Source organism: Rhinichthys klamathensis, unplaced genomic scaffold (assembly GCF_029890125.1).
Source record: "Rhinichthys klamathensis goyatoka isolate OS25496 unplaced genomic scaffold, OSU_Roscu_1.1 h1tg000223l_1, whole genome shotgun sequence".
Lineage (NCBI taxonomy): Eukaryota > Metazoa > Chordata > Actinopteri > Cypriniformes > Leuciscidae > Rhinichthys > Rhinichthys klamathensis.
Window position 1 is genome coordinate 2,492,760 of NW_026606747.1, and position 16,883 is coordinate 2,509,642.

The 16,883-nt window shown below is 47.7% G+C and overlaps 23 non-coding genes across 23 annotated transcripts; 6 read left to right on the forward strand and 17 right to left on the reverse strand.

The window, feature by feature from the left end:
* Positions 1-12: 12 nt before the first annotated feature.
* Positions 13-99, reverse strand: trnay-gua (transfer RNA tyrosine (anticodon GUA)). The gene is given in 2 exon segments: positions 13-48; positions 63-99. It is a non-coding gene; the product is annotated as a tRNA-Tyr (tRNA).
* Positions 100-224: 125 nt separating this feature from the next.
* trnae-uuc (transfer RNA glutamic acid (anticodon UUC)) lies at positions 225-296 on the reverse strand. The gene has a single exon. It is a non-coding gene; the product is annotated as a tRNA-Glu (tRNA).
* Positions 297-1,400: 1,104 nt separating this feature from the next.
* Positions 1,401-1,472, forward strand: trnae-cuc (transfer RNA glutamic acid (anticodon CUC)). The gene has a single exon. It is a non-coding gene; the product is annotated as a tRNA-Glu (tRNA).
* Positions 1,473-1,587: 115 nt separating this feature from the next.
* On the reverse strand, positions 1,588-1,674 carry trnay-gua (transfer RNA tyrosine (anticodon GUA)). The gene is given in 2 exon segments: positions 1,588-1,623; positions 1,638-1,674. It is a non-coding gene; the product is annotated as a tRNA-Tyr (tRNA).
* Positions 1,675-1,799: 125 nt separating this feature from the next.
* trnae-uuc (transfer RNA glutamic acid (anticodon UUC)) lies at positions 1,800-1,871 on the reverse strand. The gene has a single exon. It is a non-coding gene; the product is annotated as a tRNA-Glu (tRNA).
* Positions 1,872-2,975: 1,104 nt separating this feature from the next.
* Positions 2,976-3,047, forward strand: trnae-cuc (transfer RNA glutamic acid (anticodon CUC)). The gene has a single exon. It is a non-coding gene; the product is annotated as a tRNA-Glu (tRNA).
* A 115-nt stretch (positions 3,048-3,162) lies between these two features.
* Positions 3,163-3,249, reverse strand: trnay-gua (transfer RNA tyrosine (anticodon GUA)). Its single transcript is given in 2 exon segments — positions 3,163-3,198; positions 3,213-3,249. It is a non-coding gene; the product is annotated as a tRNA-Tyr (tRNA).
* Positions 3,250-3,375: 126 nt separating this feature from the next.
* On the reverse strand, positions 3,376-3,447 carry trnae-uuc (transfer RNA glutamic acid (anticodon UUC)). The gene has a single exon. It is a non-coding gene; the product is annotated as a tRNA-Glu (tRNA).
* Positions 3,448-5,292: 1,845 nt separating this feature from the next.
* Positions 5,293-5,364, forward strand: trnae-cuc (transfer RNA glutamic acid (anticodon CUC)). The gene has a single exon. It is a non-coding gene; the product is annotated as a tRNA-Glu (tRNA).
* A 327-nt stretch (positions 5,365-5,691) lies between these two features.
* On the reverse strand, positions 5,692-5,763 carry trnae-uuc (transfer RNA glutamic acid (anticodon UUC)). The gene has a single exon. It is a non-coding gene; the product is annotated as a tRNA-Glu (tRNA).
* A 776-nt stretch (positions 5,764-6,539) lies between these two features.
* trnar-acg (transfer RNA arginine (anticodon ACG)) lies at positions 6,540-6,612 on the reverse strand. The gene has a single exon. It is a non-coding gene; the product is annotated as a tRNA-Arg (tRNA).
* A 1,183-nt stretch (positions 6,613-7,795) lies between these two features.
* On the reverse strand, positions 7,796-7,882 carry trnay-gua (transfer RNA tyrosine (anticodon GUA)). The gene is given in 2 exon segments: positions 7,796-7,831; positions 7,846-7,882. It is a non-coding gene; the product is annotated as a tRNA-Tyr (tRNA).
* Positions 7,883-7,995: 113 nt separating this feature from the next.
* Positions 7,996-8,067, reverse strand: trnae-uuc (transfer RNA glutamic acid (anticodon UUC)). Its single transcript has one exon. It is a non-coding gene; the product is annotated as a tRNA-Glu (tRNA).
* Positions 8,068-9,171: 1,104 nt separating this feature from the next.
* trnae-cuc (transfer RNA glutamic acid (anticodon CUC)) lies at positions 9,172-9,243 on the forward strand. The gene has a single exon. It is a non-coding gene; the product is annotated as a tRNA-Glu (tRNA).
* A 315-nt stretch (positions 9,244-9,558) lies between these two features.
* On the reverse strand, positions 9,559-9,630 carry trnae-uuc (transfer RNA glutamic acid (anticodon UUC)). The gene has a single exon. It is a non-coding gene; the product is annotated as a tRNA-Glu (tRNA).
* Positions 9,631-11,475: 1,845 nt separating this feature from the next.
* Positions 11,476-11,547, forward strand: trnae-cuc (transfer RNA glutamic acid (anticodon CUC)). Its single transcript has one exon. It is a non-coding gene; the product is annotated as a tRNA-Glu (tRNA).
* Positions 11,548-11,874: 327 nt separating this feature from the next.
* Positions 11,875-11,946, reverse strand: trnae-uuc (transfer RNA glutamic acid (anticodon UUC)). Its single transcript has one exon. It is a non-coding gene; the product is annotated as a tRNA-Glu (tRNA).
* A 776-nt stretch (positions 11,947-12,722) lies between these two features.
* trnar-acg (transfer RNA arginine (anticodon ACG)) lies at positions 12,723-12,795 on the reverse strand. The gene has a single exon. It is a non-coding gene; the product is annotated as a tRNA-Arg (tRNA).
* A 1,183-nt stretch (positions 12,796-13,978) lies between these two features.
* trnay-gua (transfer RNA tyrosine (anticodon GUA)) lies at positions 13,979-14,065 on the reverse strand. Its single transcript is given in 2 exon segments — positions 13,979-14,014; positions 14,029-14,065. It is a non-coding gene; the product is annotated as a tRNA-Tyr (tRNA).
* Positions 14,066-14,178: 113 nt separating this feature from the next.
* Positions 14,179-14,250, reverse strand: trnae-uuc (transfer RNA glutamic acid (anticodon UUC)). Its single transcript has one exon. It is a non-coding gene; the product is annotated as a tRNA-Glu (tRNA).
* Positions 14,251-15,354: 1,104 nt separating this feature from the next.
* Positions 15,355-15,426, forward strand: trnae-cuc (transfer RNA glutamic acid (anticodon CUC)). Its single transcript has one exon. It is a non-coding gene; the product is annotated as a tRNA-Glu (tRNA).
* A 315-nt stretch (positions 15,427-15,741) lies between these two features.
* On the reverse strand, positions 15,742-15,813 carry trnae-uuc (transfer RNA glutamic acid (anticodon UUC)). The gene has a single exon. It is a non-coding gene; the product is annotated as a tRNA-Glu (tRNA).
* Positions 15,814-16,222: 409 nt separating this feature from the next.
* trnar-acg (transfer RNA arginine (anticodon ACG)) lies at positions 16,223-16,295 on the reverse strand. Its single transcript has one exon. It is a non-coding gene; the product is annotated as a tRNA-Arg (tRNA).
* Between the last annotated feature and the right edge of the window lie 588 nt (positions 16,296-16,883).

Genomic DNA, 16,883 nt, shown 5'->3' on the forward strand with positions numbered 1-16,883 from the left:
GTGAAAAAGACCTCCTTCGAGCCAGAGTCGAACCAGCGACCTAAGGATTGCCAATTTGCCACCTACAGTCCTCCGCTCTACCAGCTGAGCTATCGAAGGCACATCGTAACCGATCAGAACCTAAACCTATCAGGTTTCGTAAGCTCCGCTTGCCGGCTAAAAGTGCTAGTGGCACAGAGAGACGTCCTGGCTGTTTCCATAAGTGAAGCAAAGACAACACGAACTTCCCATACCGGGAGTCGAACCCAGGCCGCCTGGGTGAAAACCAGGAATCCTGACCGCTAGACCATATGGGAACTTCCTCAAGCCTCAAGTAGGCCCTTGGCTTTTAGTGTGTGACCGCCCCCCTTTAAGAATATGGGAATGATCCGAAGGGATAGTTTACTGAATTCAATTTCATCTGTCTCATCGGAGGGAGCTCTCATTTGCCTCGCCCAGGGGGTTCAGTTTCCTCCCATTCCTGTGCTGGCATAATAGACACTATAAACTGGTCGCAAAGCAAGGTCCTTGTGACAGTACCCATGCAATGCATCTGAAAAGATGCATGGTATTGTATGGTAACCGTTATCCCACTGACAAAGCAGCCTATTGTTGGACTGTCAATTTAAAATATTATTCAACTAATCCAATAATAATAATAACAAAAACTATGGGCTAATAATAATAAAATGGCTATGGGCTGACAGCGAAGCAAAAGAGGCAGAGCGAGCCAGCCAGCCACGAGTCGAACCTGGAATCTTCTGATTCGTAGTCAGACGCATTATCCATTGCGCCACTGGCCCACCAGTCAGGCAGCCTTGAGTGCATTTGCCTCGCCCAGGGGGTTCAGTTTCCTCCCATTCCTGTGCTGGCATAATAGACACTATAAACTTGTCTTAAAGCAAGGTCCTTGTGACAGTACCCATGCAATGCATCTGAAAAGACGCATGGTATTGTATGGTAACCGTTATCCCACTGACAAAGCAGCCTATTGTTGGACTGTCAATTTAAAATATTATTCAACTAATCCAATAATAATAATAACAAAAACTATGCACGCGACTTGTTGGTGTCCGGCTGGGCAGAGGCCTGTCATGACATCTACTTTTTCTCATGCCAATAACAGGCCTGGAGCCAACGTCAGGAAGGGGTCTGATGAGGAGCCTGCTATAAAAAGCTTCAAGTTGGAGGCGTCACATGTTGGTGATCTCGGTTGCTTTGTTTTCATGGCAAGTTGTGGTGTTGTTAGGATATTCCTACAGAGCCAGTGACAGTTTCTCAGTGGAATAACTGTGATCCAGGGTCAGAGACGTCTCCTCTCCTGGAGGAAAATTCAAGCCTTAGTGGTCTTGCTTGAGCAGTTGCTGCAAAATCTGGTAGAGGCACACAGCCAGGCTTGACGGGAAAGAGTCAGCAGACCTTCCCTGGTGGTCTAGTGGTTAGGATTCGGCGCTCTCACCGCCGCGGCCCGGGTTCGATTCCCGGTCAGGGAATGAGCTTTTGCCCTCCAGCGGCGGTCGCGATTGCAAAACGCTGGACTACCAACTCAAGCGCTGACGGCCTCGTCGAGAAGCATGGCCAATGAAATGTTTGCTTGTGAAAAAGACCTCCTTCGAGCCAGAGTCGAACCAGCGACCTAAGGATTGCCAATTTGCCACCTACAGTCCTCCGCTCTACCAGCTGAGCTATCGAAGGCACATCGTAACCGATCAGAACCTAAACCTATCAGGTTTCGTAAGCTCCGCTTGCCGGCTAAAAGTGCTAGTGGCACAGAGAGACGTCCTGGCTGTTTCCATAAGTGAAGCAAAGACAACACGAACTTCCCATACCGGGAGTCGAACCCAGGCCGCCTGGGTGAAAACCAGGAATCCTGACCGCTAGACCATATGGGAACTTCCTCAAGCCTCAAGTAGGCCCTTGGCTTTTAGTGTGTGACCGCCCCCCTTTAAGAATATGGGAATGATCCGAAGGGATAGTTTACTGAATTCAATTTCATCTGGCTCATCGGAGGGAGCTCTCATTTGCCTCGCCCAGGGGGTTCAGTTTCCTCCCATTCCTGTGCTGGCATAATAGACACTATAAACTGGTCGCAAAGCAAGGTCCTTGTGACAGTACCCATGCAATGCATCTGAAAAGATGCATGGTATTGTATGGTAACCGTTATCCCACTGACAAAGCAGCCTATTGTTGGACTGTCAATTTAAAATATTATTCAACTAATCCAATAATAATAATAACAAAAACTATGGGCTAATAATAATAAAATGGCTATGGGCTGACAGCGAAGCAAAAGAGGCAGAGCGAGCCAGCCAGCCACGAGTCGAACCTGGAATCTTCTGATTCGTAGTCAGACGCATTATCCATTGCGCCACTGGCCCACCAGTCAGGCACCCTTGAGTGCATTTGCCTCGCCCAGGGGGTTCAGTTTCCTCCCATTCCAGTGCTGGCATAATAGACACTATAAACTGGTCGCAAAGCAAGGTCCTTGTGACAGTACCCATGCAATGCATCTGAAAAGACGCATGGTATTGTATGGTAACCGTTATCCCACTGACAAAGCAGCCTATTGTTGGACTGTCAATTTAAAATATTATTCAACTAATCCAATAATAATAATAACAAAAACTATGCACGCGACTTGTTGGTGTCCGGCTGGGCAGAGGCCTGTCATGACATCTACTTTTTCTCATGCCAATAACAGGCCTGGAGCCAACGTCAGGAAGGGGTCTGATGAGGAGCCTGCTATAAAAAGCTTCAAGTTGGAGGCGTCACATGTTGGTGATCTCGGTTGCTTTGTTTTCATGGCAAGTTGTGGTGTTGTTAGGATATTCCTACAGAGCCAGTGACAGTTTCTCAGTGGAATAACTGTGATCCAGGGTCAGAGACGTCTCCTCTCCTGGAGGAAAATTCAAGCCTTAGTGGTCTTGCTTGAGCAGTTGCTGCAAAATCTGGTAGAGGCACACAGCCAGGCTTGACGGGAAAGAGTCAGCAGACCTTCCCTGGTGGTCTAGTGGTTAGGATTCGGCGCTCTCACCGCCGCGGCCCGGGTTCGATTCCCGGTCAGGGAATGAGCTTTTGCCCTCCAGCGGCGGTCGCGATTGCAAAACGCTGGACTACCAACTCAAGCGCTGACGGCCTCGTCGAGAAGCATGGCCAATGAAATGTTTGCTTGTGAAAAAGACCTCCTTCGAGCCAGAGTCGAACCAGCGACCTAAGGATTGCCAATTTGCCACCTACAGTCCTCCGCTCTACCAGCTGAGCTATCGAAGGCACATCGTAACCTATCAGAACCTAAACCTATCAGGTTTCGTAAGCTCCGCTTGCCGGCTAAAAGTGCTAGTGGCACAGAGAGACGTCCTGGCTGTTTCCATAAGTGAAGCAAAGACAACACGAAACTTCCCATACCGGGAGTCGAACCCGGGCCGCCTGGGTGAAAACCAGGAATCCTGACCACTAGACCATATGGGAACTTCCTCAAACCTCAAGTAGGCCCTTGGCTTTTAGTGTGTGACCGCCCCCCTTTAAGAATATGGGAATGATCCGAAGGGATAGTTTACTGAATTCAATTTCATCTGGCTCATCGGAGGGAGCTCTCATTTGCCTCGCCCAGGGGGTTCAGTTTCCTCCCATTCCTGTGCTGGCATAATAGACACTATAAACTGGTCGCAATGCAAGGTCCTTGTGACAGTACCCATGCAATGCATCTGAAAAGATGCATGGTATTGTATGGTAACCGTTATCCCACTGACAAAGCAGCCTATTGTTGGACTGTCAATTTAAAATATTATTCAACTAATCCAATAATAATAATAACAAAAACTATGGGCTAATAATAATAAAATGGCTATGGGCTGACAGCGAAGCAAAAGAGGCAGAGCGAGCCAAACCTGGAATCTTCTGATTCGTAGTCAGACGCATTATCCATTGCGCCACTGGCCCACCAGTCAGGCTCCCTTGAGTGCATTTGCCTCGCCCAGGGGGTTCAGTTTCCTCCCATTCCTGTGCTGGCATAATAGACACTATAAACTGGTCGCAAAGCAAGGTCCTTGTGACAGTACCCATGCAATGCATCTGAAAAGATGCATGGTATTGTATGGTAACCGTTATCCCACTGACAAAGCAGCCTATTGTTGGACTGTCAATTTAAAATATTATTCAACTAATCCAATAATAATAATAACAAAAACTATGGGCTAATAATAATAAAATGGCTATGGGCTGACAGCGAAGCAAAAGAGGCAGAGCGAGCCAGCCAGGAGTCGAACCTGGAATCTTCTGATTCGTAGTCAGACGGGTTATCCATTGCGCCACTGGCCCACCAGTCAGGCACCCTTGAGTGCATTTGCCTCGCCCAGGGGGTTCAGTTTCCTCCCATTCCTGTGCTGGCATAATAGACACTATAAACTTGTCTTAAAGCAAGGTCCTTGTGACAGTACCCATGCAATGCATCTGAAAAGACGCATGGTATTGTATGGTAACCGTTATCCCACTGACAAAGCAGCCTATTGTTGGACTGTCAATTTAAAACATTATTCAACTAATCCAATAATAATAATAACAAAAACTATGGGCTAATAATAATAAAATGGCTATGGGCTGACAGCGAAGCAAAAGAGGCAGAGCGAGCCAGCCAGGAGTCGAACCTGGAATCTTTTGTTTCATAGTCAGACGCGTTTTCCATTGCGCCACTGGCCCACCAGTCAGGCACCCTTGAGTGCATTTGCCTCGCCCAGGGGGTTCAGTTTCCTCCCATTCCTGTGCTGGCATAATAGACACTATAAACTTGTCTTAAAGCAAGGTCCTTGTGACAGTACCCATGCAATGCATCTGAAAAGACGCATGGTATTGTATGGTAACCGTTATCCCACTGACAAAGCAGCCTATTGTTGGACTGTCAATTTAAAATATTATTCAACTAATCCAATAATAATAATAACAAAAACTATGCACGCGACTTGTTGGTGTCCGGCTGGGCAGAGGCCTGTCATGACATCTACTTTTTCTCATGCCAATAACAGGCCTGGAGCCAACGTCAGGAAGGGGTCTGATGAGGAGCCTGCTATAAAAAGCTTCAAGTTGGAGGCGTCACATGTTGGTGATCTCGGTTGCTTTGTTTTCATGGCAAGTTGTGGTGTTGTTAGGATATTCCTACAGAGCCAGTGACAGTTTCTCAGTGGAATAACTGTGATCCAGGGTCAGAGACGTCTCCTCTCCTGGAGGAAAATTCAAGCCTTAGTGGTCTTGCTTGAGCAGTTGCTGCAAAATCTGGTAGAGGCACACAGCCAGGCTTGACGGGAAAGAGTCAGCAGACCTTCCCTGGTGGTCTAGTGGTTAGGATTCGGCGCTCTCACCGCCGCGGCCCGGGTTCGATTCCCGGTCAGGGAATGAGCTTTTGCCCTCCAGCGGCGGTCGCGATTGCAAAACGCTGGACTACCAACTCAAGCGCTGACGGCCTCGTCGAGAAGCATGGCCAATGAAATGTTTGCTTGTGAAAAAGACCTCCTTCGAGCCAGAGTCGAACCAGCGACCTAAGGATTGCCAATTTGCCACCTACAGTCCTCCGCTCTACCAGTTGAGCTATCGAAGGCACACCGTAACCTATCAGAACCTAAACCTATCAGGTTTCGTAAGCTCCGCCTGCCGGCTAAAAGTGCTAGTGGCACAGAGAGACGTCCTGGCTGTTTCCATAAGTGAAGCAAAGACAACACGAACTTCCCATACCGGGAGTCGAACCCGGGCCGCCTGGGTGAAAACCAGGAATCCTGACCGCTAGACCATATGGGAACTTCCTCAAACCTCAAGTAGGCCCTTGGCTTTTAGTGTGTGACCGCCCCCCTTTAAGAATATGGGAATGATCCGAAGGGATAGTTTACTGAATTCAATTTCATCTGGCTCATCGGAGGGAGCTCTCATTTGCCTCGCCCAGGGGGTTCAGTTTCCTCCCATTCCTGTGCTGGCATAATAGACACTATAAACTGGTCGCAAAGCAAGGTCCTTGTGACAGTACCCATGCAATGCATCTGAAAAGATGCATGGTATTGTATGGTAACCGTTATCCCACTGACAAAGCAGCCTATTGTTGGACTGTCAATTTAAAATATTATTCAACTAATCCAATAATAATAATAACAAAAACTATGGGCTAATAATAATAAAATGGCTATGGGCTGACAGCGAAGCAAAAGAGGCAGAGCGAGCCAAACCTGGAATCTTCTGATTCGTAGTCAGACGCATTATCCATTGCGCCACTGGCCCACCAGTCAGGCTCCCTTGAGTGCATTTGCCTCGCCCAGGGGGTTCAGTTTCCTCCCATTCCTGTGCTGGCATAATAGACACTATAAACTGGTCGCAAAGCAAGGTCCTTGTGACAGTACCCATGCAATGCATCTGAAAAGATGCATGGTATTGTATGGTAACCGTTATCCCACTGACAAAGCAGCCTATTGTTGGACTGTCAATTTAAAATATTATTCAACTAATCCAATAATAATAATAACAAAAACTATGGGCTAATAATAATAAAATGGCTATGGGCTGACAGCGAAGCAAAAGAGGCAGAGCGAGCCAGCCAGGAGTCGAACCTGGAATCTTCTGATTCGTAGTCAGACGCGTTATCCATTGCGCCACTGGCCCACCAGTCAGGCACCCTTGAGTGCATTTGCCTCGCCCAGGGGGTTCAGTTTCCTCCCATTCCTGTGCTGGCATAATAGACACTATAAACTTGTCTTAAAGCAAGGTCCTTGTGACAGTACCCATGCAATGCATCTGAAAAGACGCATGGTATTGTATGGTAACCGTTATCCCACTGACAAAGCAGCCTATTGTTGGACTGTCAATTTAAAACATTATTCAACTAATCCAATAATAATAATAACAAAAACTATGGGCTAATAATAATAAAATGGCTATGGGCTGACAGCGAAGCAAAAGAGGCAGAGCGAGCCAGCCAGGAGTCGAACCTGGAATCTTCTGATTCCTAGTCAGACGCGTTATCCATTGCGCCACTGGCCCACCAGTCAGGCACCCTTGAGTGCATTTGCCTCGCCCAGGGGGTTCAGTTTCCTCCCATTCCTGTGCTGGCATAATAGACACTATAAACTGGTCGCAAAGCAAGGTCCTTGTGACAGTACCCATGCAATGCATCTGAAAAGATGCATGGTATTGTATGGTAACCGTTATCCCACTGACAAAGCAGCCTATTGTTGGACTGTCAATTTAAAATATTATTCAACTAATCCAATAATAATAATAACAAAAACTATGCACGCGACTTGTTGGTGTCCGGCTGGGCAGAGGCCTGTCATGACATCTACTTTTTCTCATGCCAATAACAGGCCTGGAGCCAACGTCAGGAAGGGGTCTGATGAGGAGCCTGCTATAAAAAGCTTCAAGTTGGAGGCGTCACATGTTGGTGATCTCGGTTGCTTTGTTTTCATGGCAAGTTGTGGTGTTGTTAGGATATTCCTACAGAGCCAGTGACAGTTTCTCAGTGGAATAACTGTGATCCAGGGTCAGAGACGTCTCCTCTCCTGGAGGAAAATTCAAGCCTTAGTGGTCTTGCTTGAGCAGTTGCTGCAAAATCTGGTAGAGGCACACAGCCAGGCTTGACGGGAAAGAGTCAGCAGACCTTCCCTGGTGGTCTAGTGGTTAGGATTCGGCGCTCTCACCGCCACGGCCTGGGTTCGATTCCCGGTCAGGGAATGAGCTTTTGCCCTCCAGCGGCGGTCGCGATTGCAAAACGCTGGACTACCAACTCAAGCGCTGACGGCCTCGTCGAGAAGCATGGCCAATGAAATGTTTGCTTGTGAAAAAGACCTCCTTCGAGCCAGAGTCGAACCAGCGACCTAAGGATTGCCAATTTGCCACCTACAGTCCTCCGCTCTACCAGCTGAGCTATCGAAGGCACATCGTTTGGGGACAGAACCTAAACCTATCAGGTTTCTGCCGGCTAAAAGTGCTAGTGGCACAGAGAGACGTCCTGGCTGTTTCCATAAGTTAAGCAAAGACAACACGAACTTCCCATACCGGGAGTCGAACCCGGGCCGCCTGGGTGAAAACCAGGAATCCTGACCGCTAGACCATATGGGAACTTCCTCAAGCCTCAAGTAGGCCCTTGGCTTTTAGTGTGTGACCGCCCCCCTTTAAGAATATGGGAATGATCCGAAGGGATAGTTTACTGAATTCAATTTCATCTGGCTCATCGGAGGGAGCTCTCATTTGCCTCGCCCAGGGGGTTCAGTTTCCTCCCATTCCTGTGCTGGCATAATAGACACTATAAACTGGTCGCAAAGCAAGGTCCTTGTGACAGTACCCATGCAATGCATCTGAAAAGATGCATGGTATTGTATGGTAACCGTTATCCCACTGACAAAGCAGCCTATTGTTGGACTGTCAATTTAAAATATTATTCAACTAATCCAATAATAATAATAACAAAAACTATGGGCTAATAATAATAAAATGGCTATGGGCTGACAGCGAAGCAAAAGAGGCAGAGCGAGCCAGCCAGCCACGAGTCGAACCTGGAATCTTCTGATTCGTAGTCAGACGCATTATCCATTGCGCCACTGGCCCACCAGTCAGGCACCCTTGAGTGCATTTGCCTCGCCCAGGGGGTTCAGTTTCCTCCCATTCCTTTGCTGGCATAATAGACACTATAAACTGGTCGCAAAGCAAGGTCCTTGTGACAGTACCCATGCAATGCATCTGAAAAGACGCATGGTATTGTATGGTAACCGTTATCCCACTGACAAAGCAGCCTATTGTTGGACTGTCAATTTAAAATATTATTCAACTAATCCAATAATAATAATAACAAAAACTATGCACGCGACTTGTTGGTGTCCGGCTGGGCAGAGGCCTGTCATGACATCTACTTTTTCTCATGCCAATAACAGGCCTGGAGCCAACGTCAGGAAGGGGTCTGATGAGGAGCCTGCTATAAAAAGCTTCAAGTTGGAGGCGTCACATGTTGGTGATCTCGGTTGCTTTGTTTTCATGGCAAGTTGTGGTGTTGTTAGGATATTCCTACAGAGCCAGTGACAGTTTCTCAGTGGAATAACTGTGATCCAGGGTCAGAGACGTCTCCTCTCCTGGAGGAAAATTCAAGCCTTAGTGGTCTTGCTTGAGCAGTTGCTGCAAAATCTGGTAGAGGCACACAGCCAGGCTTGACGGGAAAGAGTCAGCAGACCTTCCCTGGTGGTCTAGTGGTTAGGATTCGGCGCTCTCACCGCCGCGGCCCGGGTTCGATTCCCGGTCAGGGAATGAGCTTTTGCCCTCCAGCGGCGGTCGCGATTGCAAAACGCTGGACTACCAACTCAAGCGCTGACGGCCTCGTCGGGAAGCATGGCCAATGAAATGTTTGCTTGTGAAAAAGACCTCCTTCGAGCCAGAGTCAAACCAGCGACCTAAGGATTGCCAATTTGCCACCTACAGTCCTCCACTCTACCAGCTGAGCTATCGAAGGCACATCGTTTGGGGACAGAACCTAAACCTATCAGGTTTCTGCCGGCTAAAAGTGCTAGTGGCACAGAGAGACGTCCTGGCTGTTTCCATAAGTTAAGCAAAGACAACACGAACTTCCCATACCGGGAGTCGAACCCGGGCCGCCTGGGTGAAAACCAGGAATCCTGACCGCTAGACCATATGGGAACTTCCTCAAGCCTCAAGTAGGCCCTTGGCTTTTAGTGTGTGACCGCCCCCCTTTAAGAATATGGGAATGATCCGAAGGGATAGTTTACTGAATTCAATTTCATCTGGCTCATCGGAGGGAGCTCTCATTTGCCTCGCCCAGGGGGTTCAGTTTCCTCCCATTCCTGTGCTGGCATAATAGACACTATAAACTGGTCGCAAAGCAAGGTCCTTGTGACAGTACCCATGCAATGCATCTGAAAAGATGCATGGTATTGTATGGTAACCGTTATCCCACTGACAAAGCAGCCTATTGTTGGACTGTCAATTTAAAATATTATTCAACTAATCCAATAATAATAATAACAAAAACTATGGGCTAATAATAATAAAATGGCTATGGGCTGACAGCGAAGCAAAAGAGGCAGAGCGAGCCAAACCTGGAATCTTCTGATTCGTAGTCAGACGCATTATCCATTGCGCCACTGGCCCACCAGTCAGGCTCCCTTGAGTGCATTTGCCTCGCCCAGGGGGTTCAGTTTCCTCCCATTCCTGTGCTGGCATAATAGACACTATAAACTGGTCGCAAAGCAAGGTCCTTGTGACAGTACCCATGCAATGCATCTGAAAAGATGCATGGTATTGTATGGTAACCGTTATCCCACTGACAAAGCAGCCTATTGTTGGACTGTCAATTTAAAATATTATTCAACTAATCCAATAATAATAATAACAAAAACTATGGGCTAATAATAATAAAATGGCTATGGGCTGACAGCGAAGCAAAAGAGGCAGAGCGAGCCAGCCAGGAGTCGAACCTGGAATCTTCTGATTCGTAGTCAGACGGGTTATCCATTGCGCCACTGGCCCACCAGTCAGGCACCCTTGAGTGCATTTGCCTCGCCCAGGGGGTTCAGTTTCCTCCCATTCCTGTGCTGGCATAATAGACACTATAAACTTGTCTTAAAGCAAGGTCCTTGTGACAGTACCCATGCAATGCATCTGAAAAGACGCATGGTATTGTATGGTAACCGTTATCCCACTGACAAAGCAGCCTATTGTTGGACTGTCAATTTAAAACATTATTCAACTAATCCAATAATAATAATAACAAAAACTATGGGCTAATAATAATAAAATGGCTATGGGCTGACAGCGAAGCAAAAGAGGCAGAGCGAGCCAGCCAGGAGTCGAACCTGGAATCTTTTGTTTCATAGTCAGACGCGTTTTCCATTGCGCCACTGGCCCACCAGTCAGGCACCCTTGAGTGCATTTGCCTCGCCCAGGGGGTTCAGTTTCCTCCCATTCCTGTGCTGGCATAATAGACACTATAAACTTGTCTTAAAGCAAGGTCCTTGTGACAGTACCCATGCAATGCATCTGAAAAGACGCATGGTATTGTATGGTAACCGTTATCCCACTGACAAAGCAGCCTATTGTTGGACTGTCAATTTAAAATATTATTCAACTAATCCAATAATAATAATAACAAAAACTATGCACGCGACTTGTTGGTGTCCGGCTGGGCAGAGGCCTGTCATGACATCTACTTTTTCTCATGCCAATAACAGGCCTGGAGCCAACGTCAGGAAGGGGTCTGATGAGGAGCCTGCTATAAAAAGCTTCAAGTTGGAGGCGTCACATGTTGGTGATCTCGGTTGCTTTGTTTTCATGGCAAGTTGTGGTGTTGTTAGGATATTCCTACAGAGCCAGTGACAGTTTCTCAGTGGAATAACTGTGATCCAGGGTCAGAGACGTCTCCTCTCCTGGAGGAAAATTCAAGCCTTAGTGGTCTTGCTTGAGCAGTTGCTGCAAAATCTGGTAGAGGCACACAGCCAGGCTTGACGGGAAAGAGTCAGCAGACCTTCCCTGGTGGTCTAGTGGTTAGGATTCGGCGCTCTCACCGCCGCGGCCCGGGTTCGATTCCCGGTCAGGGAATGAGCTTTTGCCCTCCAGCGGCGGTCGCGATTGCAAAACGCTGGACTACCAACTCAAGCGCTGACGGCCTCGTCGAGAAGCATGGCCAATGAAATGTTTGCTTGTGAAAAAGACCTCCTTCGAGCCAGAGTCGAACCAGCGACCTAAGGATTGCCAATTTGCCACCTACAGTCCTCCGCTCTACCAGTTGAGCTATCGAAGGCACACCGTAACCTATCAGAACCTAAACCTATCAGGTTTCGTAAGCTCCGCCTGCCGGCTAAAAGTGCTAGTGGCACAGAGAGACGTCCTGGCTGTTTCCATAAGTGAAGCAAAGACAACACGAACTTCCCATACCGGGAGTCGAACCCGGGCCGCCTGGGTGAAAACCAGGAATCCTGACCGCTAGACCATATGGGAACTTCCTCAAACCTCAAGTAGGCCCTTGGCTTTTAGTGTGTGACCGCCCCCCTTTAAGAATATGGGAATGATCCGAAGGGATAGTTTACTGAATTCAATTTCATCTGGCTCATCGGAGGGAGCTCTCATTTGCCTCGCCCAGGGGGTTCAGTTTCCTCCCATTCCTGTGCTGGCATAATAGACACTATAAACTGGTCGCAAAGCAAGGTCCTTGTGACAGTACCCATGCAATGCATCTGAAAAGATGCATGGTATTGTATGGTAACCGTTATCCCACTGACAAAGCAGCCTATTGTTGGACTGTCAATTTAAAATATTATTCAACTAATCCAATAATAATAATAACAAAAACTATGGGCTAATAATAATAAAATGGCTATGGGCTGACAGCGAAGCAAAAGAGGCAGAGCGAGCCAAACCTGGAATCTTCTGATTCGTAGTCAGACGCATTATCCATTGCGCCACTGGCCCACCAGTCAGGCTCCCTTGAGTGCATTTGCCTCGCCCAGGGGGTTCAGTTTCCTCCCATTCCTGTGCTGGCATAATAGACACTATAAACTGGTCGCAAAGCAAGGTCCTTGTGACAGTACCCATGCAATGCATCTGAAAAGATGCATGGTATTGTATGGTAACCGTTATCCCACTGACAAAGCAGCCTATTGTTGGACTGTCAATTTAAAATATTATTCAACTAATCCAATAATAATAATAACAAAAACTATGGGCTAATAATAATAAAATGGCTATGGGCTGACAGCGAAGCAAAAGAGGCAGAGCGAGCCAGCCAGGAGTCGAACCTGGAATCTTCTGATTCGTAGTCAGACGCGTTATCCATTGCGCCACTGGCCCACCAGTCAGGCACCCTTGAGTGCATTTGCCTCGCCCAGGGGGTTCAGTTTCCTCCCATTCCTGTGCTGGCATAATAGACACTATAAACTTGTCTTAAAGCAAGGTCCTTGTGACAGTACCCATGCAATGCATCTGAAAAGACGCATGGTATTGTATGGTAACCGTTATCCCACTGACAAAGCAGCCTATTGTTGGACTGTCAATTTAAAACATTATTCAACTAATCCAATAATAATAATAACAAAAACTATGGGCTAATAATAATAAAATGGCTATGGGCTGACAGCGAAGCAAAAGAGGCAGAGCGAGCCAGCCAGGAGTCGAACCTGGAATCTTCTGATTCCTAGTCAGACGCGTTATCCATTGCGCCACTGGCCCACCAGTCAGGCACCCTTGAGTGCATTTGCCTCGCCCAGGGGGTTCAGTTTCCTCCCATTCCTGTGCTGGCATAATAGACACTATAAACTGGTCGCAAAGCAAGGTCCTTGTGACAGTACCCATGCAATGCATCTGAAAAGATGCATGGTATTGTATGGTAACCGTTATCCCACTGACAAAGCAGCCTATTGTTGGACTGTCAATTTAAAATATTATTCAACTAATCCAATAATAATAATAACAAAAACTATGCACGCGACTTGTTGGTGTCCGGCTGGGCAGAGGCCTGTCATGACATCTACTTTTTCTCATGCCAATAACAGGCCTGGAGCCAACGTCAGGAAGGGGTCTGATGAGGAGCCTGCTATAAAAAGCTTCAAGTTGGAGGCGTCACATGTTGGTGATCTCGGTTGCTTTGTTTTCATGGCAAGTTGTGGTGTTGTTAGGATATTCCTACAGAGCCAGTGACAGTTTCTCAGTGGAATAACTGTGATCCAGGGTCAGAGACGTCTCCTCTCCTGGAGGAAAATTCAAGCCTTAGTGGTCTTGCTTGAGCAGTTGCTGCAAAATCTGGTAGAGGCACACAGCCAGGCTTGACGGGAAAGAGTCAGCAGACCTTCCCTGGTGGTCTAGTGGTTAGGATTCGGCGCTCTCACCGCCACGGCCTGGGTTCGATTCCCGGTCAGGGAATGAGCTTTTGCCCTCCAGCGGCGGTCGCGATTGCAAAACGCTGGACTACCAACTCAAGCGCTGACGGCCTCGTCGAGAAGCATGGCCAATGAAATGTTTGCTTGTGAAAAAGACCTCCTTCGAGCCAGAGTCGAACCAGCGACCTAAGGATTGCCAATTTGCCACCTACAGTCCTCCGCTCTACCAGCTGAGCTATCGAAGGCACATCGTTTGGGGACAGAACCTAAACCTATCAGGTTTCTGCCGGCTAAAAGTGCTAGTGGCACAGAGAGACGTCCTGGCTGTTTCCATAAGTTAAGCAAAGACGACACGAACTTCCCATACCGGGAGTCGAACCCGGGCCGCCTGGGTGAAAACCAGGAATCCTGACCGCTAGACCATATGGGAACTTCCTCAAGCCTCAAGTAGGCCCTTGGCTTTTAGTGTGTGACCGCCCCCCTTTAAGAATATGGGAATGATCCGAAGGGATAGTTTACTGAATTCAATTTCATCTGGCTCATCGGAGGGAGCTCTCATTTGCCTCGCCCAGGGGGTTCAGTTTCCTCCCATTCCTGTGCTGGCATAATAGACACTATAAACTGGTCGCAAAGCAAGGTCCTTGTGACAGTACCCATGCAATGCATCTGAAAAGATGCATGGTATTGTATGGTAACCGTTATCCCACTGACAAAGCAGCCTATTGTTGGACTGTCAATTTAAAATATTATTCAACTAATCCAATAATAATAATAACAAAAACTATGGGCTAATAATAATAAAATGGCTATGGGCTGACAGCGAAGCAAAAGAGGCAGAGCGAGCCAGCCAGCCACGAGTCGAACCTGGAATCTTCTGATTCGTAGTCAGACGCATTATCCATTGCGCCACTGGCCCACCAGTCAGGCACCCTTGAGTGCATTTGCCTCGCCCAGGGGGTTCAGTTTCCTCCCATTCCTTTGCTGGCATAATAGACACTATAAACTGGTCGCAAAGCAAGGTCCTTGTGACAGTACCCATGCAATGCATCTGAAAAGACGCATGGTATTGTATGGTAACCGTTATCCCACTGACAAAGCAGCCTATTGTTGGACTGTCAATTTAAAATATTATTCAACTAATCCAATAATAATAATAACAAAAACTATGCACGCGACTTGTTGGTGTCCGGCTGGGCAGAGGCCTGTCATGACATCTACTTTTTCTCATGCCAATAACAGGCCTGGAGCCAACGTCAGGAAGGGGTCTGATGAGGAGCCTGCTATAAAAAGCTTCAAGTTGGAGGCGTCACATGTTGGTGATCTCGGTTGCTTTGTTTTCATGGCAAGTTGTGGTGTTGTTAGGATATTCCTACAGAGCCAGTGACAGTTTCTCAGTGGAATAACTGTGATCCAGGGTCAGAGACGTCTCCTCTCCTGGAGGAAAATTCAAGCCTTAGTGGTCTTGCTTGAGCAGTTGCTGCAAAATCTGGTAGAGGCACACAGCCAGGCTTGACGGGAAAGAGTCAGCAGACCTTCCCTGGTGGTCTAGTGGTTAGGATTCGGCGCTCTCACCGCCGCGGCCCGGGTTCGATTCCCGGTCAGGGAATGAGCTTTTGCCCTCCAGCGGCGGTCGCGATTGCAAAACGCTGGACTACCAACTCAAGCGCTGACGGCCTCGTCGGGAAGCATGGCCAATGAAATGTTTGCTTGTGAAAAAGACCTCCTTCGAGCCAGAGTCGAACCAGCGACCTAAGGATTGCCAATTTGCCACCTACAGTCCTCCACTCTACCAGCTGAGCTATCGAAGGCACATCGTTTGGGGACAGAACCTAAACCTATCAGGTTTCTGCCGGCTAAAAGTGCTAGTGGCACAGAGAGACGTCCTGGCTGTTTCCATAAGTTAAGCAAAGACAACACGAACTTCCCATACCGGGAGTCGAACCCGGGCCGCCTGGGTGAAAACCAGGAATCCTGACCGCTAGACCATATGGGAACTTCCTCAAGCCTCAAGTAGGCCCTTGGCTTTTAGTGTGTGACCGCCCCCCTTTAAGAATATGGGAATGATCCGAAGGGATAGTTTACTGAATTCAATTTCATCTGGCTCATCGGAGGGAGCTCTCATTTGCCTCGCCCAGGGGGTTCAGTTTCCTCCCATTCCTGTGCTGGCATAATAGACACTATAAACTGGTCGCAAAGCAAGGTCCTTGTGACAGTACCCATGCAATGCATCTGAAAAGATGCATGGTATTGTATGGTAACCGTTATCCCACTGACAAAGCAGCCTATTGTTGGACTGTCAATTTAAAATATTATTCAACTAATCCAATAATAATAATAACAAAAACTATGGGCTAATAATAATAAAATGGCTATGGGCTGACAGCGAAGCAAAAGAGGCAGAGCGAGCCAGCCAGGAGTCGAACCTGGAATCTTCTGATTCGTAGTCAGACGCGTTATCCATTGCGCCACTGGCCCACCAGTCAGGCACCCTTGAGTGCATTTGCCTCGCCCAGGGGGTTCAGTTTCCTCCCATTCCTGTGCTGGCATAATAGACACTATAAACTTGTCTTAAAGCAAGGTCCTTGTGACAGTACCCATGCAATGCATCTGAAAGGACGCATGGTATTGTATGGTAACCGTTATCCCACTGACAAAGCAGCCTATTGTTGGACTGTCAATTTAAAATATTATTCAACTAATCCAATAATAATAATAACAAAAACTATGCACGCGACTTGTTGGTGTCCGGCTGGGCAGAGGCCTGTCATGACATCTACTTTTTCTCATGCCAATAACAGGCCTGGAGCCAACGTCAGGAAGGGGTCTGATGAGGAGCCTGCTATAAAAAGCTTCAAGTTGGAGGCGTCACATGTTGGTGATCTCGGTTGCTTTGTTTTCATGGCAAGTTGTGGTGTTGTTAGGATATTCCTACAGAGCCAGTGACAGTTTCTCAGTGGAATAACTGTGATCCAGGGTCAGAGACGTCTCCTCTCCTGGAGGAAAATTCAAGCCTTAGTGGTCTTGCTTGAGCAGTTGCTGCAAAATCTGGTAGAGGCACACAGC